Source organism: Pteronotus mesoamericanus, unplaced genomic scaffold, assembly GCF_021234165.1.
Source record: "Pteronotus mesoamericanus isolate MK-2021 breed Mesoamerican mustached bat unplaced genomic scaffold, CSHL_Meso_final contig_50, whole genome shotgun sequence".
NCBI classification, from domain to species: domain Eukaryota; kingdom Metazoa; phylum Chordata; class Mammalia; order Chiroptera; family Mormoopidae; genus Pteronotus; species Pteronotus mesoamericanus.
In genome coordinates, this window is record NW_026555186.1 from 18,419,045 (window position 1) to 18,446,391 (window position 27,347).

General features: G+C 38.4%; 1 protein-coding gene across 2 annotated transcripts in view; it reads left to right on the plus strand.

Annotated features, from left to right (window-relative positions):
* Positions 1-27,347, plus strand: part of NDUFAF2 (NADH:ubiquinone oxidoreductase complex assembly factor 2) — a 250,622-nt gene that overhangs the window by 193,643 nt on the left and 29,632 nt on the right. Inside the window, exon 5 of one of the 2 annotated variants that reach the window (XM_054578385.1) lies at positions 8,934-9,468. The exons of the other annotated variant lie outside the window; for it this stretch is intronic. The gene's annotated coding sequence lies outside the window, so the exon portion shown is untranslated. Of the gene's footprint in view, positions 1-8,933; positions 9,469-27,347 lie in introns of those variants that run through there. 2 annotated transcript variants of the gene reach the window in all.

Consider the following 27,347-nt stretch of genomic DNA (forward strand, 5'->3'; position numbering starts at 1 on the left):
CTTTTCTTAAATGCAGATGTAGTGAGCCAGTTGTGTAATGAAAGGGAACAGCCATTGTTCTGGTTATGCTAAGGTGGTAGGTGCTCTCTACGCACAGAGATAGTCATTTCCATCCAGGTAAATAAAAACATAGATGTCCAGGATTGTAACTGTGCTTAAGATTCATGTCTACAGGTATTTTCATCAGGAAAACAAAATATTTTAGTTTGTAAGGTACCTCTGCCATTATTTCTAGAATTCTAAAACTACCAGGATGAAATGTCCTTAGAGGGTGGAGAGTGTATCTTACATTTCTTTTACATTCTTCACAGAGACCACGGCAATGCTGGAAAGATGTTGAGTCTCCACTAAATATACATTCCCTTGGTAAATATACTCTAGAGCGAAATTACTTGTACAAAGGGTATAATTGCCAAGAAGCAGATCCATTAACAAGGGCAGGAGTGGATTAGCTTAATTTAATTATTTTTTTTCCTGTTTCAAAATCCTCTTTCCTGAAAGATAGAAAATACTATTTTGGATGAGCCAATATAATAATCTGTTTTCCCCTTATTTTTTTTTTTTTACCATATTCTTACATGTCCTTTTAAAGTTATAATTTGAGCCTTTTGTTTCCTTTTTGAAATGGAAGACAAAATAGAAAGTACACTAAGGTGCAAGTTTATCGCTTCTGATGGTTCTGTGCTTCAAAGCATCTGCATTGTAGGGCTAGGCTTGATTTTGCCAGGTAAGGCAGGTCATGGTAAATTGATTTAATTATCTCCCTGATTATATGGGTGGGCTTCATTCTAAAGCTTTAGCAGAAGAGTCAAAATATTTGTCACACTATTCTGGGTTAGCTGAAGTCTTGTTCCTATTTACACAAAATGACCATTGGCCTAATGCAGTTCACATGAACCCTTTACAACTCACTCAAAAACTATTTCAAGTGTTGAAGAAAGACATTTTAATAGAAAAATAACATATCTAGAAGCAGAAAATGCTGCTTCTTGTGAATTCAGCATACTACTCACACCACAATTCATTTTGCTCCTTTGCTGTAACAGATATGTTTGACTTCTTTTTTGCAATGAAAAGATTCATATGGTTTGTCTTCCTTGGGGATTGTAACTTTCAAAAGGTGCTCTTAAATATATTACTACCTTATTTAAACTATTTGCTTCCAGGATGCACAGAACTTAGCACAAAGAGTAAGTCACCAATCCCCTGGACCCACAAAAGGAAAATGCTCCACTGGGTTTCCCATTTTATTTTGTTTTTTTGTGGTAGGTTTATGACTTGATGGCCGGCTTCTTTATAGACTCACCTCTCACAAGACACAATTCCCTTTAATGTGTTTCCCGTGCTTATAGAAAGAAACACTACATTAGTGTCCTAGTCTGTTTGGACTACTATAACAAAGTATCATAAACTGGGTGTATCATAAACAACAGAAATTTATTTCCTACAGTTCTGGAGGCTGAAAAATCCAAGATCAGGGCTCTGGCAGATTCAGTGTCTAGCGAGGGCCTGCTTCCTGGTCATGGACAGCTTTCCTTTTGCTGTAGCCTCACACGGTAGAAAAGTGGGTCTCTTTCAGCAGGGCACTGATCCTGCTCGTGACCTAATCACCTCCCAAAAGCTTTGCCTCCTAATACTATAACCTTGGGGTTGAGATTTCAAAATACAAATTTCGGGAGAGACACAAACATTCAGACCCTAGCAGTTAGCAAACACCAGTAGAAATTTCATTTTTCTGCATGGCTTTCTCTTGGGAGTTGGAGAGAAGCCCCCTTAACGTGCCTCTACAAGTCCAATTAAAGTATCGTTTTGACGGATATCTTTGAGATTTTGAAATATTTTCTTGACAACTTATTGTTTTTATAAATCTGGAAAAAAAATTGTAGATTCTTTTATGAAGTTGAAAAATAGTAAAAAGATAGTAGCTGCAAAAAGTGCCAGTTTCCGTGGTGTAGTGTAGAGCTGGCATGCGCAGCACCGTATGCAAGCAGCAGAGAGCCATAAGAGAAGTGGTGCTTACAGGAGGCCACACCGGCTGCAGGCCAGAGTCGAAAACAGCTCCCCTTCCATGCGGTCGTCCCGGACTGCTCTACCCATGCTATTTTCTGAACCCCTATAAATGTTATTCAATATATAAGCAAGAATAGATGGGTGGGTATAAATAAAGTGCTTTGGGAGCAAATATAGAATAATTTGCCTGATAGGACAGCAATAACTGAAGTTCACATGAAAGAAAAAGAATTTTGAATATTGTTTCTTCCCTGGAGTGAGAACTTTCCATGTTAGTGCGCATCTTGGGGATACAAGAAGGGCCTTTTATTTTAAAGGGCACTAGTGTTTCAAGGAACAGAGTTTGTGAAACACTGAGTTAAACTATATGTAACATAATGTGTTTAGGAAAGAAGTAACAAAGTGAGGATGTAAGCAGCATGCAGTAAGAATGCCTGTAGAGCCCCACTTTTGTGTATCTTCACGAACAGAGTAGACAACTGTCTATATGTTACTCCTTCTAAAACTGTGATTCTCAACGGAGGCTTCCCTTGACAGGATAGTAGCAGAAGCTCAGTTGAATTTTGTCAAATGTCTTTTCTGTGTCTCTTGAGATAAACATGTATTTTTCTTTTTTAGTTTGTTAACATGATGAATTTCATTGATTGATTTTCTAATATTAAGCCAACCCTGTATTTCTGGGATAAATCCCACTTGGTTATGATATGCTATCCTTTTAATATATTATTTGGTTTGATTTGCCATTGTTTTGTTTAGAATTTTTGCATCTATGTTCCTGAAGGATATCAGTTAGGAATTTTCTCTTATTGTAATATCTGTGTCTGATTTTTGGTATTGTAATGCTGGCCTCATAGAATGAGTTGGGAAGTATTTTCTCTTCTATTTTTTGAATTTTTTGAATTGTTATTATTTCTTTATTAAGGGTTTGGAAAATTTTACTCTGAAGTCGTATAATCTTGGAATTTTCTTATGGAAAGGTTATAAACTATTTCTAGAAAGGATATAGAGTTTGTACCAGTACACTCAATTCCAATACAACACCACAAAGTCAATTTTAACTTTCTTCTTTTTCATATTAAAATTCCCCTTCTCTGACGGTGAAAAACCTGTCTCCCGTTATCTTTAATTAATTAATTAATTGAATTAATTCTCCTGTATGTACTAACCAGTCTCCCTTTGCCAGTGCAGCCCCATTGCCCACACAGATGCCCTCTTCACCCTCTTGGGTTCTGACATCCTGCCCAGGCTGCGCGGCCCCTCGCCTTCCAGCTCAGCCTGCGGGGATGCGCTCCTCGCCCACCCAGGCCCTGACGCCTGTGGCAGGCAGCTCCATTGCATGGACTCCTCCTTGCTTTCTCTTCTCATCCATTTGAGAAATGTTCCTGCCACCTGGGTCCATTGTATTCTATTTAAACTCCATGCTGTCTAGTACATAATTGGCAATTAATAAATACTAATAACACTAAAAAGAACCACATTTTAAAGTGGACACATGCTATATTGACACTCTAAACAAAGGTGTTAGTATTATCAGGATTGCCAGAGTTTGCATTCTGGCTGTACTGTTAATGGATTTCTTTGAACTTTTATTTCCTAATTTGTTCAGTGGGATGAGGATAGGAAAAATGATAATATAATAAGAATGATAATAGATAGCACAAGATGCCTACTATGCACCCAGTGCTATACTAAGGAATTAACATGTAGTAAGTCATCTAATTTTCAAAAAGGTTTTTTGGAGGAGATATTATTATTATATTCATTTTGCAGAAGAAAAAGCTGTCATTTAAAGGAGGTGCCATTATCTTCCTCATTTTACAGGTGAAGAAATTAAGCATGACAATGTAATTTGTACAAAATCACAGAGCTAATAACTGGTAGAGTTGAAACTCAGACACTGTGCCTCCAGAAAGCAATACTGCCCAACACATATGAACATTCCTAGGATGTGGTGAGCTGTAGTAAATAATAATCATTTTAATGTATTAAGTGATTAACTGTAATGGCTCTGAGTCACTGTTACCAGATCTGTGACACAGGAACAGTCAGGGCACTGCCCAGGAGAAGCGGGGAGGAGGATCTGTTTTTAGCTAGAACACAAATTGGAAGTAATTTTTCTTACAAGACAGAGTTTAAAATCCTCTCTATTTATTCCAGATTGGTACAGGAGACATTTTTATGTAGACAGAATACACAGACTCAGAAATAGGTTATGTCCTTAAATCTAAAAGGAAATTTAAGATGAGAAAAGATGTTTTCACTCAATAGAAGATGAAGAAAAGAATTAATAGTACCCTAGAGAGAAAAGAATAAATAAACAAAGGACCTCAGAGCTGGAGGAAGTAGCCCAGTGGTTACCAGGAGAACAATAAAGACTTGAGAAGCATCCGTCATTCCAGTTCAGCATTTAATAACAGCCCAGAGCCCATAAATCCATTAATGTTGTGATGGATCTGTGAACTTGGCACATGATAGGTGCTCGATACATGCTTGTTGAATTGATCTGACAATCCTTTAAAAAGCTTAAAGGCACAAACCTAAAACAAAAGAGAGAACAAGAAGGAAGACAATAGTCTCAAAATTTTAGAGGCTGAAAGTATATAGGAACTGACTTAGCAGATTAGAGAAAGCAATCCTGAACTGTCACTGAAGAGAAGGGAACAGAAACTCAATTTACATTGCAAAATCACATTCCAGAGACACCCAAGACCCAGGTATCTCTGGAAGGTGAAAGTGCAGAGAGGGTTAAGGCTTCACTGACAGTGTGTTAATGAAGCAATTATTCTTTATTCTTTTCCTACTTTGCAAAGCAATATCCCCTGCCCTTCTCAGCTCCCAGTCTGTTGGCTGTCAAAGAACATACACCTGGTAGAAAAACAGAAATCTTCTCTGGGAGAGAAAAAAGAACTAAGATTTTGACATTGGGAATCTTCCAAGGAATAGGCCCAGTTCATTCGCCCTCTGATGAACAAGTCAACAAGCTACATGCACGTGCACAGTTTCTAGTCAGCTTTCTTGTAGATGACTTCTGGTTTGAGCAAACAGCCAGGGAATATCAGCAAGGCAAGGAAAGCCTCTCCTATGACCGAGATGTTCAGAAAATTAGAGAAACTGTTAAATTGATAAAAGAAGAATATGGTGCTATGTTAAATATAAATCACTCCGAGAACAAAGAAACAACCTTTTGGAAATGAAAATTATGATAACAGATATGAAGAGGGTTTAAATGAAGTAGACGATGGATACAGAAGGTAGAATTTTGGAAATATCCCAGAAAGTAAAATAAAAAGATGAAGATAAAGTAGGAGAACAAAGCTAAAATGAGAAGGCCAATCCAGAAGACTAGATAACTAAGTGACAGATGGATAAAATGTATGGATAAATTTTTACAATTTTATCATAAGTGAGAAGAGTAAAAAATATATACAACATGATGTACTTCATATAAAATTTAAATTTTTTCAAAAATCTTATTGCTTTCTACCCACTTATTAGTCATATATTCTTTTACTGTTCTTGTTGTGGTTATTTAGAGATTATAACTTGTATACCTGATGTACAAAGTTCAAAAGTACTATAAATTAGTACTTCTATCTCTTCCTAGATAATTCAAAGACTTTAAAACACTTAAATTCCATGTAGCACTCTCTCCAATTATTTACCATTATTGTCAGGTATTTTAATCTTTTTCTATATTTTTAACCCCATATACCTTTATTACTGTTGTTTTCTATAGTTGACATTGACTTGGTTTACCCACAAATTTATCTGTATTTTCCTCTTAGTTTCTCTCTACATTTCTGAATTTACCTGAAATAATCCTTCTGCTCAATGAATATCCTTTAATTAATTTCAGTTTTTGTCTGAAAAATATATTTATTTTACTTCCTTTTTGAGCATCACTTTTTCTGGGACTAGAATTCTAGGTTGGATTTTATTTTCTTTTTGCACTTCAAAAATATTGTTTCATTATCTTTCAGTTTCACTTGCCTCTGTTTTACTGGATGTTCCTTTGAAGACAGTCTGTCATTCTTCTCTGTGCTTTCCTTTCTCTTTGTCCTTGGTGTTTTGTAGTTGTACTATGATGCGTCTGAGAGAGAGAGAGAGAGAGAGAGAACTCGCGCGCGCGTGTGTGTGTGTGTGTGTGTGTGTGTGTGTGTGTGTGTATCCTGCTTGTGACTTATGATATGACTTGAATATGCAGTTTGGCGTGTTTTATTGTTTTTAGAAAAATGTAAATCATTATTTCTTCAAATATTACTTCTGCCCAATTGTCCTTCTCCCTTTCTGTGTTTTCTGTATTTCTTGCAGAAAGCAAGATTCCTTTTTCCTTTTTCTCTGTCTTGCTTCATTTATCTGGTCTTTTTATCTAATATCTTTCATTTTATCTAATTTTTAATCTATCATTTTATCTAATCTATATTCCAATGCACTGACTCTCTTTTCAACTGTATTTAATCTGTTTGTCAGAGCTATTCACTGGGTTCTTAATATAAGTTACTGTTTTTAAGTTTTAGATTTTCCTATTCTTTCTTACAGCTTCCACAATTTTAATGAAAGTCTCCATCTTGTCTTTTATTTCTTTGAACATATTAAGAATAATTATTTTAAAGTCTGTGTTTGATAACTTCATTATCTTCATCCTCTATTGTCTATTGTTTTTCATCATGTTGTAATATACTTGGTTATTTTTTACTAAATGCCAATCATTTCATATGAAAGCTTACATAGATACTCTGAGGTCTAAGATGAGGCCTTCTTACTCCGGTAAAAATTTGTGTTTGTTTCCGGAAGACAGCTAAACGCCTTGGCAATATTGGATCACTTTAATCCCATAGGATATTGAGGAAATTCTAGCTGGGAATTAATCTAGTCTCTCTGAGAATTAATCTAGTTCCAGGTTACTCTCTACTCCTAGGATTTAACTTTTAATTGTCTCAATCTAAAACCTAGGAGACATTCTAGACACCCTTTTACTTGGTGAGCACTGATCTCCAATTTTGTCCTCTTGGCTCAATGAGTCTATCAGAAACTTTGCTGAGTTATTCATTCACCTCTTACAAAATCAGCATATGACTGAAGGGAATACAGCCCAAATTCCTGGCTTACCTCTTTGGGTTTCTTCTCTGTGATCACGACCTTACAGTTCTTTATTGTTTGCTTATCTCTGATAATTTCAAGCAGATTTTTAAAACTGTTTTCTCTAGCATTTCAGTCTGTTCTTAGTGAAAGGGTTGGTCCTAATTACACAGTTTGTCATTAAAGTGAACTCCCAAAAGATATTTTTTATCTTCTTCCTCTGTTTATCGTTATATGTAGGAATACATCTAGGTGCAGTGAAGTTACATAATAAAAGAAAGTCAAGGAATGACAAACACAAGATTCAGTATATGGTTAAATCAGGTAAAAGGTGGCAGGATTGTGGGTAGGGAGAAGATGGTTAGCTGTAGTTTATTTTCTAGGCTCTAGCTTTCATTTCAGGTGTCAGTTCAAGGGAGCCAATTACATTATTTAAAACAGCAAATTAAGTAACTAAATAAAAGAAGGGTATGCACAGACCAATGATAAGTATCTGTCATGAGTTATAATTAATCCATATCTGTGTACCTCAGGTTCAATTTTTAAAAAGAAAGAATTTATGTAGAAAAGGAAATATAATCGTGTGTATTATGTGGTACAGAAGGGATAGTGTTTAAGCGATGTCATTACTAAGTAGCAATCTGACTGAAACTGTGAAGGGGCCATACTTGGGGATGAAAAGCGGGTATTTGTGCCGAGGAGCAGGAAGGAAAAGGTTATTGAATCCTCATCCTCTATATTGGGAAATTTACAGATAATGTCTAGAATGAAAAAGCCAAATAATCATATAATATATAGAACTAAGGAGGTAAACAGAATCTGCTGCAGGAGTTCAGAATGGTTGCTTGGAGGTGTGGTGAGGGCGTTAGGAGTGAGAAATGAAATTGGTATTTGTTAAAGTTTTTTAAGCTCTTTGATTCTTTAAGCTGTTTCTAAAATTTGCAACTGATAAAAAATAAAGATTGAAAATAATGAAAAGGAGTTATCAGGACTGACATTAAAAGAAACACATAAGAGAAAGAAATGGAAATGTGCCTGAAGATACTTTGCCTGAAACTTATCCTGTCAGTTGATCTACTATTTCAGCCAATTGATTTTCAGCCAATTTCTTTGCCATTTCCCACGTGGCAGAGGCACACTGTGCCTGTTCTCATGTGTATTCCTCTGCACGGATTCTTCTTACCTTGTTGGCCTAGTGCTCAGCCCTAACATTCTGAAAAGAGGTTAAACTTTTATTTGGGAATGATGAGCTTTAAAAAATAAAAACCAAGATATTGTTCTGATTAGGGAAAAAAGGTCCCTAAGAATAATTGAAAACTTATTATCTGATAAAAAGATAGAAAAATTATTCTTCAAATGATGTGACATTATTAAACACTGTGAAAAATGAGAATTTCTGCAAAACTGCAAAAAACAAAAAATCCTGTTCTTTACTTCTGATGGAAATTATACTTTTGTTTAGGCATGTTTAGTAGTTACCTAGGCTGAATTTTTGGCAGTGCGTCTGTTAGCCACAGACTGTATTTTATCTTCCAGTCACTGTATATCAGGCTTGGCACTGATCCTAGATATGAGGATGAGGCACCATTTAGAAGCTGGCTTCTTTGGCCACTGAAACAAGAAGTATTTACAACAACAGTAAAAGCTGAGTTTGCACAAAACTTTTAATCATTATATATTTTGGTTTTGCCAATGCTAAAATGGAAGTAATCATTCTAACTTACTAATTAGAGTTACTCCAAAAAGCAATTAAGATGATTGTCAAAGACAGTCACCTTAAAAAAAGGACTATTTGATTATAAGGCAATTCCTTTTCTTTTTTCTTTTTTTTCTTTTTTTTTTAGGAAACTCCATACTGTCTCCCACAATGGCTTCACCGGTCTGCATTCCCACCAACAGTGCAGGAGGGTTCCTTTTCTCCACATCCTCACCAGCCCTTGTTGTTTATTATTTTATTGATGATGGCCATTCTGACAGGTGTGAGGTGATAATCTCATTGCGGTTTTAATTTGCACTTTTCTGATGATTAGTGAAGTTGGTGTCATTTCATATGTCTATTGGCCCTCTGTATGTCCCCTTTGGAGAAGTGTCTATTTAGGTCCTTTGTCCATTTTTAAATTGGATTTTTTGGTTTTTTGGTGTTGAGTTTTATAAGTTATTCATAAATTTTAGATATTAACCTCTGATCATATGTGCCTGTGAATATGTTCTCCCATTCAGTGGGTTGTCTTTTTATTTTGTTGATGGTTTCCTTTGCCATGCAAAAACTTTTTAGTTTTACGTAGACCCATTTGTTTATTTTTTCCTTTGTTTTCGGTGCCTGAGGAGATACATCAAAAAAAAATATATATTGTTATGAGTAATGTCTGAGATTTTACTGCCTATGTTTTCTTCAAGAATTTTTATGGTTTCAGGTCTAACATTTAAGCCTTTAATCCATTTTGAATTTATTCTTGTGTGTGGTGTAAGAAAGTGGTCTAGTTTCATTTTTCTGTACACATCTGTCCAATTTTCCCAACACCATTTGTTGAATAAACTATCTTTAGCCCATTGTATGGGCTTGCTTCCTCTGTCAAATATTAATGGACTATAAAGGCATGAGTTTATTTCTGGGCTCTCTATTCTGTTTCATTGATCGGTGCATCTGTTTTTATGCCGGTACTATGCTCTTTTGATCACTATGGCCTAGTGATCCCACTTCTGGGAATTTACCCGGAGAAACCCAAAACACTAATTCAAAAGAATATAGTCACCCCTATGTTCATTGCAACGTTATTTGTTTTTGCTAAGATCTGGAAGCAGCCTAAGTGTCCATCGGTAAATGAATGGATAAAACATTTATGGTATATATACACAATGGAATACCATTCGGCCATAAAAAAAGAAGAAAATTTTATCCTTCACAGCAGCATGAATGGACCTGGAGAACTTTATGCTAAGTGAAACAAACCAGCCAGAAAAAGACAAATACCATATGATTTCACTCATATACAGAATCTGATGAACAAACTGAAATAACAAGCAAAATAGAGACAGATTCATAGAAAGCAGGCTGACCGCTCTGGGGGCGGGACGCGTTAAGGGGTAAAGGGATCGAGCCGAAAAGAAAAAGGACTCCTGGACAGCAGTGTGGTGATTGCAGGGGGAAGAGGGTATAAGGGGGATAAATGGTAATGGAAAAAATACAATTAAAAATTAAAAATAAATTTAAAAAGAAAAAAGGACTATTTGATTTACATATTATGATAAGCACAAAGGAAAAGTGAACTTGAGTTTTATATCAAGGTAGGAAAAAGATTAGTTCAGCTTTTCAGAGTACAGTCTGAAAAGTAGGTGCCATTTTACTAAAAGGAATGAACCATGTGTATTGTGTAAATAAGCACACGTATACTTTCAAATCTTGTGATATTTACTAGACACTCGTTATCTGCTAACTCTGTGTAAAATACAAAATATGAGTATGTTTTTGTGTTGACATATCCACAAAGCCCTAATTCGGGATTTTAGGTATAGCCAGCTATATTTAGCATCCGCCAAGTGAATACAGCACATACTTTGCCGATGCCATAAGCAATGAGTTGAAAGGCCCCATGACATTTTTTGGTTACATGTTTTGAGTGACCACATTTTGAGTTACAAGGCTTACCGACCTCATGGCCGTAAAAAGTTCTGACACTCCCACCCTATTAGATATTGCATTTACATCTAGCTTATTCATCTCTGCCTCCACATTGGGTAACTAGGGAAACAATGATGTCACTGCTCAGCACGGTACTTATTAACTTCTCTGTTTAGGCTCATGGTTTTGGAAGCCTACAGCTATTTAATCAGTCTCACCTCCACCTCTGTAATAAATTCGTACAACTTTTATTTTTTAAGGGGAAAATAAGGGAAATAGTATCATTCTGTTTAATGCATCGTTCAAAGGAAAATATGTAAATATGTATTCTAAAGTATACTGTTTCTAAAAAATCATCCGTTCATTTGTCATAGGAGTTTTCTGATGGACATTGACAACATTGAGCCAGTTGTGTGACCCGAATTAAATGTCCCTCCTTGGCCCATGCTCTCTTTTGAGCAGTCGGCCTGCCGCTGGCCTTTGCTACCTGCAGTCCTCACTGCCTCTGGCCTTCACTGCCTCCTTGCTTTTGGGCTGAGAGGCTACACCCCTATCTTGTTCTTCCTTGTAATCTTCTTTCCAGCTCCATCATGTTGGTAACAAATAGCACTTAGAAATAGACAATAGGTGGATATAACCCTAGGCCTTAAAAAGCCATGTGCCTCCAAAATGGAATCAAAATGTATTAGCAATCTTTCCAGTGAAATAAACAAATGGACACTCAGTACAACTCAGCAGTCACTTGGCTGATATGTTTGTGTTCTTAGTTTCCAAAATTATTTCACTCTTCTTTTATCAAACTTGCTATATCCCCTACTGCTCTCCTCAGCTTTTGACCTGGCAATATAATTCACTGAGAAAATAGAAACAACCAGACATGAATTCCATTATTCCCACCCCCATCTAAAACATCCAGCCTGCCCATCTCTGGACCTGTCTGCACTCTGCCTGCCTTCTGCTTCGAGGAATGAAAGGCCAACCCTGACTTGACCTCAAGATCCTATGCCCTCTCATTCTCAATTTTCCCCTCTCTCTTGCATGAGATTTTCCCTTCCTGCTGGACATTCTCAATTTTCCCCTCTCTCTTGCATGAGATTTTCCCTTCCTGCTGGACATTCTCATCATCCCCATGGGCTCCTGCCTCCGTATTTTTAAAAAGCCTTTCCTTGACCCTATACCACTCTAGCTACTGGCCCATTTTCTGTTCTCTCTGGTCACTGGCAAAAAGAAGAGAGTACTCAATTGTGTTGAATGCTGCTGAGAGGTCAAGGGTCCACAGGATTTGGCCCCTTGAGAGAGCACCTGCAGTTCACTGTCCCCGTTTCCACAACTCCTGTTCTCTCCAGCCTCCCATATCGATCTTCTGCCCCATCACTCCACTGAAACTACTCTTGTCAGGGTCCCCAGGAATTCCATCTGCCACAAACCTGTGGACCCCTAACCTTTTGGCAGCATTCAACACAATTGAATCCTTTTTCCTTCTTGAAATACTGATGCTCCCAAAAGCAGTCTGAGACAAAGACTTGTATGCAGGTGGTTTATTTGGGGAAAGATTCCAGGGAGCTAAAGTGAGAGATCACAGAGAAGGAGAGAAAGCCAGCACAAGGTTGTGATACGGAGTTGGCCACAGCTGTAGGCACCTGGAGGAACTGCTGCTTGATTCCCAAGACCCTGAGTTACAAGACCCTGGAGAGTCTTTTAAAATAGGCTTCAGAACTGTCTGCTGGGGAAATTATGGGGGAAACAGCAGTCCATCGGATCTCATCTCCTACAGCTCAGGGGTGGGGCCCCACAAGTGTTACCTTCCCAGTCCCAGTACATGCAGAGGTGCTGAGTAGGTTTTTTAGGTAAAATCCTGCCAGTTTCAACTGCTGTCTTCTAATTGGCCTGCCAGGCTTTCGGTAAAATCGGGAGGCAGTTCTGAGATCTTTTCCCATCTGGCAGATACCCTCTAGCTTCTCTGTTTCCCAGAGCAGATTTTAAGGTTGTTGTTGGTTTGTTCCCACCCACTTACACTTTGGGATCCATAGAGACACCCTGTTACCAAGTTTGGGTGTAAACATAGTCCACAGATTCAGGGTTTTGCTCTCTGCTTGCTCTGTTTTTATGGAGGGTTTAGTTTTCACCACCATTCCATCCCCCTATAGCATTCTCAAGGAACTAGTAATTTTAGGCAATAAATTAGCCTACTCTCTCTCTAAATCAACTGTCTGGTTATTTTGTAAAATATATTTTATTGATTATGCTGTTGCAGTTATCCCAATTTTTCCATATCTGCCCCCCTCTGCCTGGTACCCCCCTTCCCTGCAGCAATCCCTACCCCCTTAGTTCATGTCCATGGGTCATGCATATAAGTTCTCCGGCTTCTCCATTTCCTATACTGTTCTTAACCTCCTGCTGTCTATTTTGTACCTTCCCATTATGCTTCCTAATCCCTGTAACTTTTCCTCCATTCTCCCTCTTCCCCCTCCCTACTGATAACCCTCCAAATGATCTCCATATCTACGATTCTGTTCCTGTTCTAGCTGCTTGCTTAGTTTGTTTTTATTTTTGTTTTTTAGATTGAGTTGATAGTTGTAAATTTGTTGTAATTTTAATGTTTATAGTTTTGATCTTCTTTCTTAAATGAGTCTTTTTAACATTTCATATAATAAGGGCTTAGTGATGATGAACTCCTTTAGCTTTACCTTGTCTGGGAAGTTCTTTATCTGCCTTTCCATTCTAAATGGTAGCTTTGCTGGATAAAGTAATCAGGGTTGTAGGTCCTTGCTTTTCATCACTTTTAATACTTCTTGCCAGTCCCTTCTTGCTTGCAAAGTATCTTTCGAGAAATCAGCTGATAGTCTTATGGGAACTCCTTTGTAGGTAACACTCTGCTTTTCTCTTGCTGTTTTTAAGATTCTGTCTTTATCTTTAACCTTTGGCATTTTAATTATGGTATGTCTTAGTGTGGTTCTCTCTGGGTCCAACTTGTTTGGGACTCTCTCTACTTTCTGGACTTATATGTCTATTTCCTTCACCAAATTAAGGAAGTTCTCTTTCATACTTTTTTCAAATAAATTTTCAGTTTCTTGTTCCTCCTCTTCTTCTGGCACTCCTATGATTCAGATGTTGGCCCTTTCGGAGATGTTCCAGAGTCTTCTTATACTCTTCTTGGTTTTGTTTTCTTTTTTTTTTAATTCTTGTTTCTTCATTCTGTTCTGGTTGAATATTTATTTGTTCCTTATATCCAAAATCATTGACTTGAATCTCAGCTTCCTCCCCTTCACTGTTGGTTCCTTGTGAGTTTTTCTTTATTTCACTCAGTGTAGCCTTCATTTCTTCCCTTATGTTTTTGCTGTACTCACTGAGTTCTCTGAGCATCCTGATCACCAGTGTTTTGAACTCTGCATCTGATACTTTGGTTATCTCTGTTTCACTTAGTTCTTTTCCTGTGCTTTTATTCTGGTCTTTCATTTGGGCTATTTTTCTTTGTCTCCTCAATTCAGTAGCCTCCCTGTGTGTGTTTCTGTGTATTAGGTACAGCTGCTTTGACTCCCTGTCTTAGTGCACCTGTTAAGTTGTATGGGGCGGAACCTCAGGTATTTGCCAATTAGGGGCAACCCGTTTCACCGCTTTGTGGTTCTGTGTGTTGGGAGGTGTTGGAGAGAGGACAGTGCCACTGCCTGGCTCCTGGAGGCTTGCCTGGCACTCGCCACATTTCCAGTCACTTCACCCACTTCCCGCATGCCACTGGCGCCCTTCTAGCTGTTGCCATGGTGATGATTCCCAGAGTGGGCAGGTTTGCATACTTTCTAAGCCTGTGTGGGCCCTTTAAACAGTCTCTCCTGAGAAACCAGCAGTTTTTTCCGCTGCCCCAACCACCACAGGTTTTTACAGCCAGACGTTATGAGCCTTAATCTCCCTGGTGCTGGCATCCTGGGTTGTGTGATCTGGCCTGGGGCTGGGATCGCTAGCTCCCAATGTATCCCTACTGATTTTTATCCACCACACATGACTGTGGGACCACCCGTTCTGCCGCTGTTGCCTCCACCACCTGTGTCCTCTCCACCCTGACTCCCCATCTTCACCCCTCCTACTCATCTGGATGAATTTGGCTTCTTTAAATCCTTGGTGTCGGACATCCATACAGTTTGGTTTTCTGGCAGTTCCAGGTGTTTTTTGTTTTGAGGTTAGTTGTGATTCTTGTGGTTGAATGAGGAGGCAAAGCGTGTCTGTCTACACCTCCATCTTGACTGGAAATCAACTGTCTGGTTATTTTATTCTAAGTGATAAAACTACTTTGGTCGTACCAACATGTTCAAACTTTACTTTTACAAGAGTGAATTAAAATGCTTGGTGCTTCCTGCTAAACCAGGCTGCTGTGTCTCTTTTCTTGGAGCCCTATCAAAAATGACATCACAAAATGGAGTGTATTGCTCCTAATTTAACACTTTTCTGATGATTAGATCATAAAATGTTAGAGAAGTGATTCAGATCTTTGTAAATCATGTGCTAAAATATATCCTTTCATTTAGTGCATTAATATTGTAAGCGAAGTTAAGTTTCTGACTTCATACATGAGTGTAAATGAATAGGCACACTTACCTACTGATTATATAAAAATAGCATCCCACATTGATGACTGAGCAAGCCAGGACTTTAGAGAATTATTACTTAAACCTTTACTTGGCATTCTGCTCCACTTTCCATGCAATTTATTTCATGAGTGAGTTACCCATGGCTTTAAAGCAATATTTGCCCAGAACTTGTATTTTTGTAAGATAATTTAAGATTCTTTTCCCAGGCCACTCTGTCAAATACAGCTTCTTGAGACCGTAACAGATTATGCTTCTAATATTTTTGCTGTTGAGTAGATAATATGTGGTAGAGTTTACTTAGACTTTTTGTTCTAAATCAAAGGATAAGATGTATTTTAAAAATAATTTAAATGCTAACATAGGTTGAAGATGGATGTATAGATAAATGATGAATAAATATAGAAAAAATTAATTGTAAAATATACATTATAGGTATAGAGATGTTTCCTATAAAATTCATTCAAATTTACTGTATGCTTGAAAATGTTTATAATAAAATATTAGAGAAAATAACATTATAAACATTAAACCTCTAAGAAAGAGAAATGGAAAACACTTTGAATTTCATTCTAGTATTTCCTTATTTAAAACTAAACAAACTTTGTAACAGCTAGAAGAATTATACTTTGAAATTTTCTTCTATGTGTATTTAAGCATGTGTGTGTTAAGAAGTTCTTTTTTTAATTTTGAAAAGTATCTTCATCTCCACTTTCTTCCCTGATAACAAAAAATTTTTTTATGTTCAATATTATTATATGTTAGTTTCAGGTGTAAAGCATAATGGTTAGACATTTATATAACTTACAAAGTGATCTCCCCCAATAAGTCTAGTACTCACCTCACACAATACATAGTTATTACAATATTATTAACTGTATTCCCCATGCTGAATTTTACATCCCCATGACTGTTTTGTAACTGCAAATTTGTACTTCTTAATCCCTTCACCTTTTTCACCCAATACCCCAACCCACTCCCATCTGGCAACCATCAGTTTATTTTCTGTATCTGAATTTGTTTCTGTTTTGTTTGTTCATTTATTTTGTTCTTTAGATTCCACATATAAGTGAAATCATACGGTATTTGTCGTTCAGTGTCTCACTTCACTTAGCCTGCTACCCTCTAGGTCTATCTATGTTGTCGCAAATGGAAAGATTTCATTGAAAGAAGAATTTCTTAAAACAGTGTGTATCTAGTCTTCTTAACATAAGTTCTCTATCCAGAATAGTTTCAGGAAGAGGGTTTCCTTGTTACAGGCTTAAAATGTAAGCCAGAGTTTTAGTAAGGTGTTTGAACCATGTGCCCGAGATGCTAGTGTAAACAACACTCCCTCCCTGCACACCCATGCACACCACAGGGCCTTGCTTTTCAGTCAGAACAGTAGGGATATGTTTGGCTAGGGGCATAGGTTACAAGATGTTAAAGGGATGACATCAGCCTTACCAATCAGCTTTGCCACCTGCCCTTAGAAATGAGCTTAGTCTCTCAGAATTAGAAAAATAAAGGCCAGAAACCAGGCCTCCTGAATCTTTGAGCACAAGCACACCTGCTGTGGGGCCTGGGTGTCCCAACATACAGAAAGTGAAGGGGGAGGCCATTCTACCAACTTGCAGGAAAGTCAGGGCAGCTGTGGTATCTTGAGGACTAGCAGTTTGAGGAACGGCTAAAAGTAGCATCCTTGGCAGAGGCATTGTGGACTCTCGGAGTGAGAGCCTTCCGCAGTGGGGTTCATTCAGCCAGTGTCCTGGCCGTGGTGAGGACTGCTGACTGGGAGAGGAAGCAGCGGAGGACACCACATGAGACTCCACGACAGAGTGGCTAGCAGACACAGACGAGGCTCCTTTTGAAGGCTCACAGAAACAAATAAGAAATATGTTAAATTTCTTGTTTGGGAACAAGTTCCGTAAAGGCAGAGCCTGAGGTGGGAATTTTTATTCGAGTGATTGATTTGAGGACTATTCTCTGGAGAAGGGTGTGAGGGAAGGCAGATCGGGCCACGGAAGACAGCTACGCAAGAATGAGTTCTCAGCCAGAGGTGGGCTTCACTCAGACCCCACACGAAGCTCTGGAGGGTGGATAGCGCCTCACAATTGGTCCCACCTTGAAGCAAGGGGACTGGTTTTTAGAGTCTGTTTATCATCCAGTCATTGGCCAAAATTTAGCCAAAGTGTGGGGGGTTGCAACAGTCTTCCCAATGAAGAGGCTCCTGAGGATAGTTCTTTGGAGAAAAGGAAGCTGTGTCTTGTTAAAACCCAAACCAGAGTAGCAGAGCCCAGCGTAAAAGGGAACTGGGTGGGGCACCAGGAACATCAACACTGATGCTGTGTTCCTCCTTGGCAGCTGGTGTTCTCAGAGTTATCGTCATTTAGGCAGAAATGTAAATGTGACCCTCACTGTATTAGGCTATGGCATCAGCTGTATTAACCAAATATTGATCTTAGGTCTTTAAGCATGTAGACTAACCAAAATGTTCCTGAGATAAGAGCCAAACGTGGATTAAGTGCTTTTCCTCTGGGGGCTCTACCTAATTAATCTATAATATTTGTAAGCTTCATACTCATGATTAGTTACTTTTTAATAATATCCAATAAGTACGAATAGTGCAAAAAGAAAATTTGATTCAGTTAGCTTACAGGGAATTCAGCCCTGTTTCCACCATTTCTGTGGCTTCAGTCAAGCCTTTAAACCTCTCTGGGCCTTGGTTAAATAAGGGACAATTGACCTTTGTTACACCCCTATTACTATTTTGTTTATTATATTTATGAAGTAATAGGGAGCCATTGAAAGTCCTCACACAGGACAGTAGGTTTAACATATGTTTGAGAAAGATGAACCCCAGTAACCCCGTGTGTACTGCCTGGAGGAATGAGAATCAGAGCGAGACACTAGAAGGCTGGTGCAGTAATTCAGGCTTGGGGTAGTAAGGCCTTCCCTGCCTCCCCCGCGAACTGGACTAGATTAGAATCCCTTGCAGAACTCTCCCAAGGTATCTTGCAGTTAGGTTCCAGTGTTCATTTTATCCACTCTGATTTGCATAAAGCAGGAACCATGCCTCTTTCAATCATCACTGCATGCCTAGAGCTGGACACAGTGTCCAGCAAATATTTACTGAATAAATGAAGGGTTTGAATAAAATGAAGTTTAATTCAATTGATAGTGGTCAAGAAAAAAAAGACAAATCTTGGTGTCTATAAAGGGAAGAAGTCACAGGTAGCCTTACAGGTTTGAATCTGAGAGGACAATAGTAAGGAAGTTGGGAGGATTAGAATATTAGCTTTTTATTGCTGCCAAAAAAAAAAAAATAGCTACAACCTGTTGGATTAAAACAATTTCTGTGGGTCAGGCACCTGGGCACAGCTGAGCTGCATCCTCTGGTCAGGCTCCCACAGACTACGGCCAAGGTGTCAGAGGGGCTGACATCCTCATCCAGGGCTTGAGTCCTCTTCCCAATCCATTCAGATTGGTGATAGAATTGAGTTCTTTGTAATTACAGGACTGAGTCCCTTGGCTCCCATCTCCCTAAGGAATTCACAGTAGGACCGTTTGCTTCTTGAAGGTCAACAGAAGAGTGTCTTTTCTTGCTTAGATTTTCTTTCAGATAAGGCCTGTACCTTCTTTTAAAGCTCTCACCTGATTAGGTCAGGCCCAACTAGGATATTTTTCCCTTTTTGATTAACTCAGTCATCCAATTAGGGACCTTATTAACATCTGCTGAATTCCTTCACCTTTGCCATATTCTGTTGGCTAGAAGCAAGTCATGGGTTCTACCCACACTGAAGGGGAGAGGATGGCACAAAGGTATGGATACCACGGGCAAGAATCACAGGGAGCCACCTTAGAATCTGCAGTCCACAGCTCAGTCCTTGTCAGGTTTGAGCATGAGTGGGAGACAAGAAACTAATGGTATATGAAAAGTCAAAGTTGGACTTGGAAGTTTGACATAGTTTGATGCTATGAGAGAGGAGAGCAAAACACCAAAGACGCTCTTGTTTTGGGAAGATATTTACTACTTAGGGAAGAAAAAGTATCTAGCAATGTAGAGAGACATCAGTGGAATGTGGGAGAGGAACTAATGATGAACTGTCACATAAGCAGGAAGGAATTTTAAGAGCTGGGTGATTAATAAATAGAGTTGGTGTAGCAAACCTCAAGGAAAATGTTGGTAAATCCATTCCCTTGACTATGCGATGACCTTAGAGAAAACTGTTGTGGTGAAGTGCTCATGTCAGAGTGGAGGCTGTAGGGAATTAATGGGGCAGGGGGTGTTGAGAGGAGTGTTGGGTCCAGGTCCGGGAGAACTCCCTCATCATTCACGGGCAGGGCCGGGCCCTGAGTCACTGCTTCCGGGTGAGAACGCGCTTTCCCAGGTCTTTCTCAGCCTAACTGCTTACACGGCCATCAGTTAGCTTTCCTTCTGGGATGTGTGAGGTAGCACCACACTTGGCATTTAAGCTATTTTGGGACTCTTCTGGACAAAACAAAATGCGACTTCTAGCAGAAAACACGAGTAATCTACCAACTTGGGGAGATCTGAGGTCGGGAGCCTTTCTGCTCTCTGAATAATTAAAAATGGACTCTTCCATCAACTTCTGTGAGTTGAATTTTTAATGATGAGTAGAAATCTTTGCTTAGTTTCTTTTTGGCCAGGCCTCATTTCTTTCAAGCCAGGAGCCCAGCTGCCCTAGCTGTTTTGCTGAAATCAAGTAGAATTCTGAGGAAATGAAATAAGTAGGAAGGATTAAGCAATTTTTGGACCCAAGACAGATATTCTGAGGCTCTTGAAATAACCGGCATTGAAAAGGGGTATCATTAATCAAATGCGGGGTTGCCATATAGAAGCTGAACTTAATTCTAATGTAACAAATCCATAAATGAGACTATTTCTCTTTATGGTGTCCCACGATTATGTCCCACCTTCTCTCCTTTCATTCAAAAGATCAATCTGAAATACTTTTGTTTTATTATGAGACCTATTCAGCCAACAAAGACTAACACGAGTATCATCTGATTCTATCCATATGGCAATAATATTGTTCAACTTTCTCATATCTTTCATTATTAATGATAAATATTCACTTCTATCACAAAGCAATTTGCATAAGTATTTTCACCATCTATTTTTTTCCTTATCATTTATCCCATGTTAAAAATTCCTGGCTATAAATACTGTGCATAGAAAAATAGGATTAAAATGTACAGCTCTAAGAGTTTATAATCATCTCTGCAGCCCGCAGTGTGTTCATCTACCATTTTAAATAGATTTTTCCATCATTTTAAACCAATGGGGTAAATGCTATGCACATTGTTGTAAAGGGTATTTCATGGCTCACTGGGCTTTTCTGTCTTTAACTTTCCAATATATATATAATTTGATTAAAAATTTGTCTGGTCAGGATAAGGAAAAATAGAGGGAAATTGCTCTTAACGGAATCTCCAGTGTGCCTGGGATTATAATTGAAGCAGAAATGAACATCTTTCTCTGCAGGAAGCTAAAGAAAGGCTTTGTTCCATTTTTACATTGGAGATCATCTGTTATTGTAACCTAGACACCTAAACCCACTCCATATTCAAAATGTGCCATTTATAAACACGCATGCCAAGTTTCAAATGCCCTTTTTGAATGTTTGCATATAATTTGAAGCTTGCAATGCCAAAGTAAAATACAGTTTCCATTGTATTGCATTACCCACACCACATGTGAGCTGCCTCTTTTCTCTGACATTGCTTGAATAGACAAAGCATAGTTTGACTTTGTTCAAAAAGAGGAATGTTTCTCAGCTCAGCTGAAATGATTGCTAGGTATTGGCTTCCAACTTCATTTTCCCCCTGCAGAAATGTACATTTTTCCCTATTATAAAATGTACTCATAATAGAAATGAGACAGTTCCCAAGAGTGTGGTTATCCAAAGGTAATCTCAACCCAATCAGATTAGAGGCAAGTGGCTCGGGCCTCAAAATGCTCTAGGGTATGATTATTTTATGATAACCATACTCTGTATCATGTCTTATTGATTAACTAATAAAGCGTCAGCATTGCTATTTAGAAGAAAAGCTGAGAAACCAAGAGTGATAACTGGTTCTAGAAAGGACGTGAGTCTTTAAAAAGACTCAAACTACCTCTTGTGCCACCTTTTTACAATTTTGGGGGGACCACGAAAGGCCATCAGTTGCCTGTTTTAGTATCTTTTTGGTAATAAGATCATTCATTTGCTAAATCTGCTCCATTTATTTACATTCGAACATATCCTAAATTGTTAACTCTCTGTGTTGTGACAGCAGAATGACATTCCTCTAAAGAATGTGTATTTTGTTCCCATCACCCAGATGACTTCATTGCACAGGTCCAGGGAAATATAGATAGAACCTGAAAAAATAGCAACCAGCTTGCCTATGGAAGCCATATGCTGGTAATATCACTTAGTATTGGAGTGAGAAGAGCATATGACTAGCAAGCAAGTATTTTGCACCTAGAATAGCTTTTGGACTATCACTAGGAGTGTGTCCCTTAGCACATATGTCCAGTATTCAGGCACCCATGATATCCTTCTCTCTCCCAAAGGCTATACACATCTATAAAAAATTTAAAAAAAAAAAAAAAAAGGTGGAGCAAGGGAATTGAAGCAATTACCGTAGGTGAATCAATTTAACAACCTATTTTGTCACAATTACTTTATGTTTTCACTGTAAATATAAGTTTATGGCCTAAATTACCAAGTCATTGCATTGGTATTTCATTTCCTCTTACTATATAGACACAGCTAATATATTCAAATTGAAAAATGTTCCACAAGAAATAGTGTCCAGCTCTAGTTCTTGGTGCTGTAGCTTTTTGATCAAATTTAACTCTCTGAGAAGTATAATCTAGTCGCTTCTGTAATAATCGGTCAAGAGTCACTGGGTGCTGGGGTCGCAAGATCTGTTTCCCTACTCAGCCCATTTCCTTGGCTATACATTATTGATGGGGTCTGAATAGAATCACACTTTGAAAAGATATGTAAGGTTTGTTCAATTTATACATGTCTGCTTTAAGTATTCCACTATTCACAGAGCCTGTGGTATTTTTATCTTCAAAATCCCAATCTTTTAGAATGGAATTTCTGTTAATTCCCCAAAGAACATGTTACCAGAACCTCTTTCTTTAAGATCTAAGTTTAGAGTTTGCGACAGAAACCATCTGAGCTGTTTTCAAAAGGACCTTAAAACTGATCATTTAATATACATCTTGCTTTTGACTATGGTGTCCTATTGAGGCTGTTTCTCTCCCTTTTAAAAGCAGGGTTTTAATGCTCATCTCTTTGTTTCTCCTATGATGGCACTTTTTAAAAAAAATCAGACCTTTTGTTTGTGTTGTTTGTTTCTGCTGAATAGATACACTCCTTCTAAATTACCTGTGGCAGTCTCGCTTAACAGGATGTGCAAACTCTGCCCTCTGTGCTCTCGAAATGAAGGGAACATGGAAATTCCAAAGACTGATGATGACGTTTGTCCTAAGGAGAGTTGTACGAGAAGAGCTTCCCCCACTTTTCTCCCCAGAGAGTAAAGAGCCAGCCACTTGACTGGTTCTGCCTTCTCGGACATTAGTGGATCCTGGGATCCTCATGCTTTTCAACATAGATGAGGGATAGTTGACATTCTCATGTTTTTCTCTCTTCTGCTTGTACTCGCTTCGGCTTTTATTATTTCACTTATTTGTTTCCTTTTTTACAATGAGGAGTAGAAATAATTGAGGTATATAAAAACATGTGAGAGGCTATATGTCCTCCTATCTCCTTATCCTCTCATGTCTGTGCCTCTGGTTGTTCCTTTGGCCATGTAGTTCAGTAACTCCTTATTTAAGTCAGCACAGGCTAAGCTTTGCTGTTGTAACAAACAACTGTACAGTTGTACTGTCTTCAAATAACAAGATTTATTTTACACTTTACAGTGAGATTGTGAGTCAGCAGGATAGGCTCTGTCCCACATAACCTCATTCTAGGACCCAGGCTACCAGGAGCATTGCTGGGCACTAGAGCAGAGGGAAAGAGAGCTCTAGGGAATCTTGTATCGATCAAGTGCCCTGGCGCAGAAGTGATAAGCATTACCAACATGATGCACATGGCCCATTCAACAAGGACTGCACCAGGGGGATAGACAGTGCAGAGCTGCCATGGGTCCAGAGTGAGGGAGAGATGTTCACACTTGGTGAACATCAGGAATAACCGTCTCATGCCCTCAATTAAAACAAGAGACACTTATGAGGGAGCTCACTAGCTTCTTCTCCCACATTACCTAATAAATATTACTGTACCTCGAAACCTCAGATTAAGCTTATTGTCACTGAACTTTAAAGCTCAAGGATAGATTGATTATGATTATGATTATTATTTATTAGTTTTCTATTGCTACACAAGTAGTGGCTTAAAGCAACATATGTTAGTATTTATTATCTTGCAGTTCCATGGATCAGAAAGCTGGGTATGGGTTAGCTGGGTGTTCTGCTGAGGGTAACATCAGGTCAAATTCAAGGGGTCAGCAAGGGCTCAATCCCATCCGAGGCTTAGGTTCTTCTTCCATTCTCACTGGTCATTGGCAGAATTGAGTTCCTTGCAATTGTTGAAGTCCAGCTTCTTGCTGGCTCTTGGTCGGGACATTCTGGCTACCCTCAGATCCTTGCCCCATGGCCACCTCTACAAGCAGTTCACAACACAGTTGCTTGCTTCTTCAAGACCAGCAGGAGAAATCTCTCACACTTCAAATCTCTCGGATCCCGTGAATGAGCTCTTCTGAATAGGTCAGGCTCACCCAGGCACATCTCTCTTTTGATTAACTCAAAGTCAACTAATTAGAGCTCTTAACCGCACCTGTTAATCCCTCTGTCTTATAACGATTATGGAAGTGATATATCATATATTTACAGGTTCCTCTCACACTCAAGGGAAGGGGCTTATACACGTATATATACCAGGGGACAGGAATCTTGTTGGCCACCTTAGAATTCTGCCAACACAGACACAGAGGGGCCACCTCTGCAATTAGCAGCCAGTCTTAAAGCTGGTAGCATTTAGGATCCTCTTAACTGGCTTCACAGAAAAATTTGTTGAGTTGGTCAGTGTATCAACATTTAAAACATAAAAAGAAGGCGAGAGGAGAGGGAAAGAAGGAAGCAATAGAAAGAGAAGGAAAGAAGAAACCTGATGTGGAATGACTTCAAATAGAGAGGGCCATGAGGTAGCATGGGAGCCATGTGTGAATCAGATCCGCATCCCAAGTGCTAAACTTCCATTGCCAACTTACTGAAGAGGCAGCGTTATGCTGTCTCTTCCATAGAGGTAAGTGGGGCATTCTTCGATGGCCCTGGATGCTGTCTCTCATTGTATCTCCTTTTGGAGGTAGCATTTCTTTTTAAGGTTTACAATAAAGGAAATTGCTGCATTATTCTTTTCTAGAGAGAAGAACATCGGTGGTTCTGCTTTTTGCTCAACTGCCTAGGATGGCTCATTATTTTATAATATGTGCAGTACTGCCCAAAAGTAATTTTCCTTTTATTTTTGCCCACAAGGTGGAAAATTAAGGTTGAAATACAACTTTATTTTTGCTTTTCCCAGAAGAGGTGACAGTGTAGTTTTTCTTGCCTGTTTTTCGACAAGCAGTGAAATATTATTTTGGCTACAACTATTGACTCCTTCTTCCCATCTTGGCAAAAGCTCTGTGAGGAGAGTCTCCTGCCCTTGCTGTACCCCGAGAGGCTGTCCTAGGGTCCTGTGGGGTGGAGGGCGATTTCTGTCCAGAGCCACTGGGACCTGGTTCTTGTACCTGTCACCACCCTCTTTGCATGCTCTTCCTCCTTTTCTAATTGGAAAGGCTTATGCCAAATCTCCCTATAACATTTCTGCCTAGGAAGTACCCCCCCTCTTTTTTTTAAATACAGAAGAAATGGAGAAGCTCAAACAAAAACTCTCAAGTTTTTGAAAAAACTCTCATCAATGGTTTTGATTTCTCTTTGGTCCTGAGAAAAAACATTGACCAAAAGAGACTGTACATTTTAAGGGACTTCCTCTTCATTTCATTATTTTCTATCTCCTGTTGGCCCTTTTTAATCCATTCCAACATGATGAAGAATTTGTAGAACTTCAATAATAAAAACTACTAGGACTATCTGTTAGGTTCACTTTTACAGATCTTCTGTTTACATTTAACATCATTTTGTGACCACTACGTAAGATGAAGTAATTAGATGGGGAAAATGTTTTTCTTTTTTCTAGTAAAATAACCTTTAAAGAATCTATAGGGCCCTAAAGCACCCACTGAATACTTACTTAACACAAATTCTTGAGTGGGTACTATGAACATAGCACTGCCCTGGACATTTAAGCGATAGGAGAAAGACCTGCTTTCTTTCCACAAGGAGAATAGGTGATGGAATGAGCATAAGTTTAAAATCACACAGCTCTGAGCCCTCGTTGGTGTGGCTCAGTGGATTGAGTTTCAGGCGGTGAACTGAAAGGTCACTGGGTTGGTTCCCGGTCAGAGGGCACGCCGGGGTTCCGGGCCAGGTCCCCAGAGGGGGGCGCACAAGGGGCAATGGATCCCTGTGACTCTTGTGCGGTGCTGTTTCCCTCCTTCTCTTTCTCCCTCCCTTCACTTCTCTCTAAAAGTAAATAAATAAAATCTTTAAAAAATAAAATAAAATAAAATCATACAGGCCTGAGTTTGAATCCTGTCCTGCCACCTGCTAGGTATAAACCTTATACATATTATGGTTTTTTCTAAGTATTAGTTTCTTGTCTATGAAATGGGTATAATAAATCCCATCTCCTTAGACTGTGAATATTCAAAGACTCTAGTCACATATAAAATATGTTGCATCATGATCGAACTGGGCTTATTCAAGAACTAAGCAAGTCATTTCATATATATATATATATATATATATATATATATATGTATGTAAAGTATATAAATATAATTCACCTATTAAATGATTATCAAAGAAAAACTATGTCATCATCTCACTAGATGCAAAAAAGGCATGGGATAAAAACTCTCAACTAGCTCTCAAAAACTTCCTTTACTTGATAAGGAGTACCTACCAAAAACCTAGAGTAAACAATTTTAATGATAAAATGATAGAAATATTCCATTTAAATAGGTCGTAAGATAATAGTAGTCATTATGACCACTTTTATAGTCAATGTTATACTGGAGTTACTAGCCGTCAAGACATGAAAAAGAAAGAAAAGAATAAGGATGGAAAAGGCAGGAAACATGACTGATAAATACGGAGGATAGGTCCACCTGCACGAGAACACAAAGCAAACCATATACAATTTTTAAGGTTAATAAGAGTTTTTCACATTGATTTGATAATATGATCAACATATTAAAACCAATGTTATTTATGTATTCTAGTAACAAAGAGTTGGAAAACATATTTTAAAAGACTATTTAAGTAAAGAACCTAGAAGTGAACCTAATGAAGGACTTCCAGGCCAGTATAGAAAAAAATAAAATAAGATTTGTTTGAAGACCTTACCCAGATTATATTTCATAACCAATCACTGTAATCACCAAGGGTTATATGCATATCCTCAATTCCATGACATTTTCTATTGCTTTAATATGCCAGCCTGCCTAACCAAAATGGTTATATCCAACACCCCAACCACCCTGTACCTGCAGCTGTTCAGCTGAATGTGGCTAGAATAAAATAACACAACATGCTGGCTCGTTTCATTTTAAATTCAAGATTGCTAATCTCAACTGGGCCCTTCTACTGCCCTGAAATTATGCTATTTATTTGTCCCATTCTTGCTCCCATTCTCCTAGGGCAATGCCTTCAGAATGGAGACATGAACATAGAATTGACATGTAATCCAGCAATTCCATTTCTGAGTATTTACTCAAAAGAATTAAAGGCAGAGACTGATGTACAATAATGTAAATGTACTTAATGCCACTGATTTACCATTTTACACTTAAAATGGTAAAAATGGTAAATATTATGTTATGTATATTTCACCACAATTTTTTAAAATGACACATGAATACTAAGAAACATGTAGGCAAGGGAGTCACTTTGC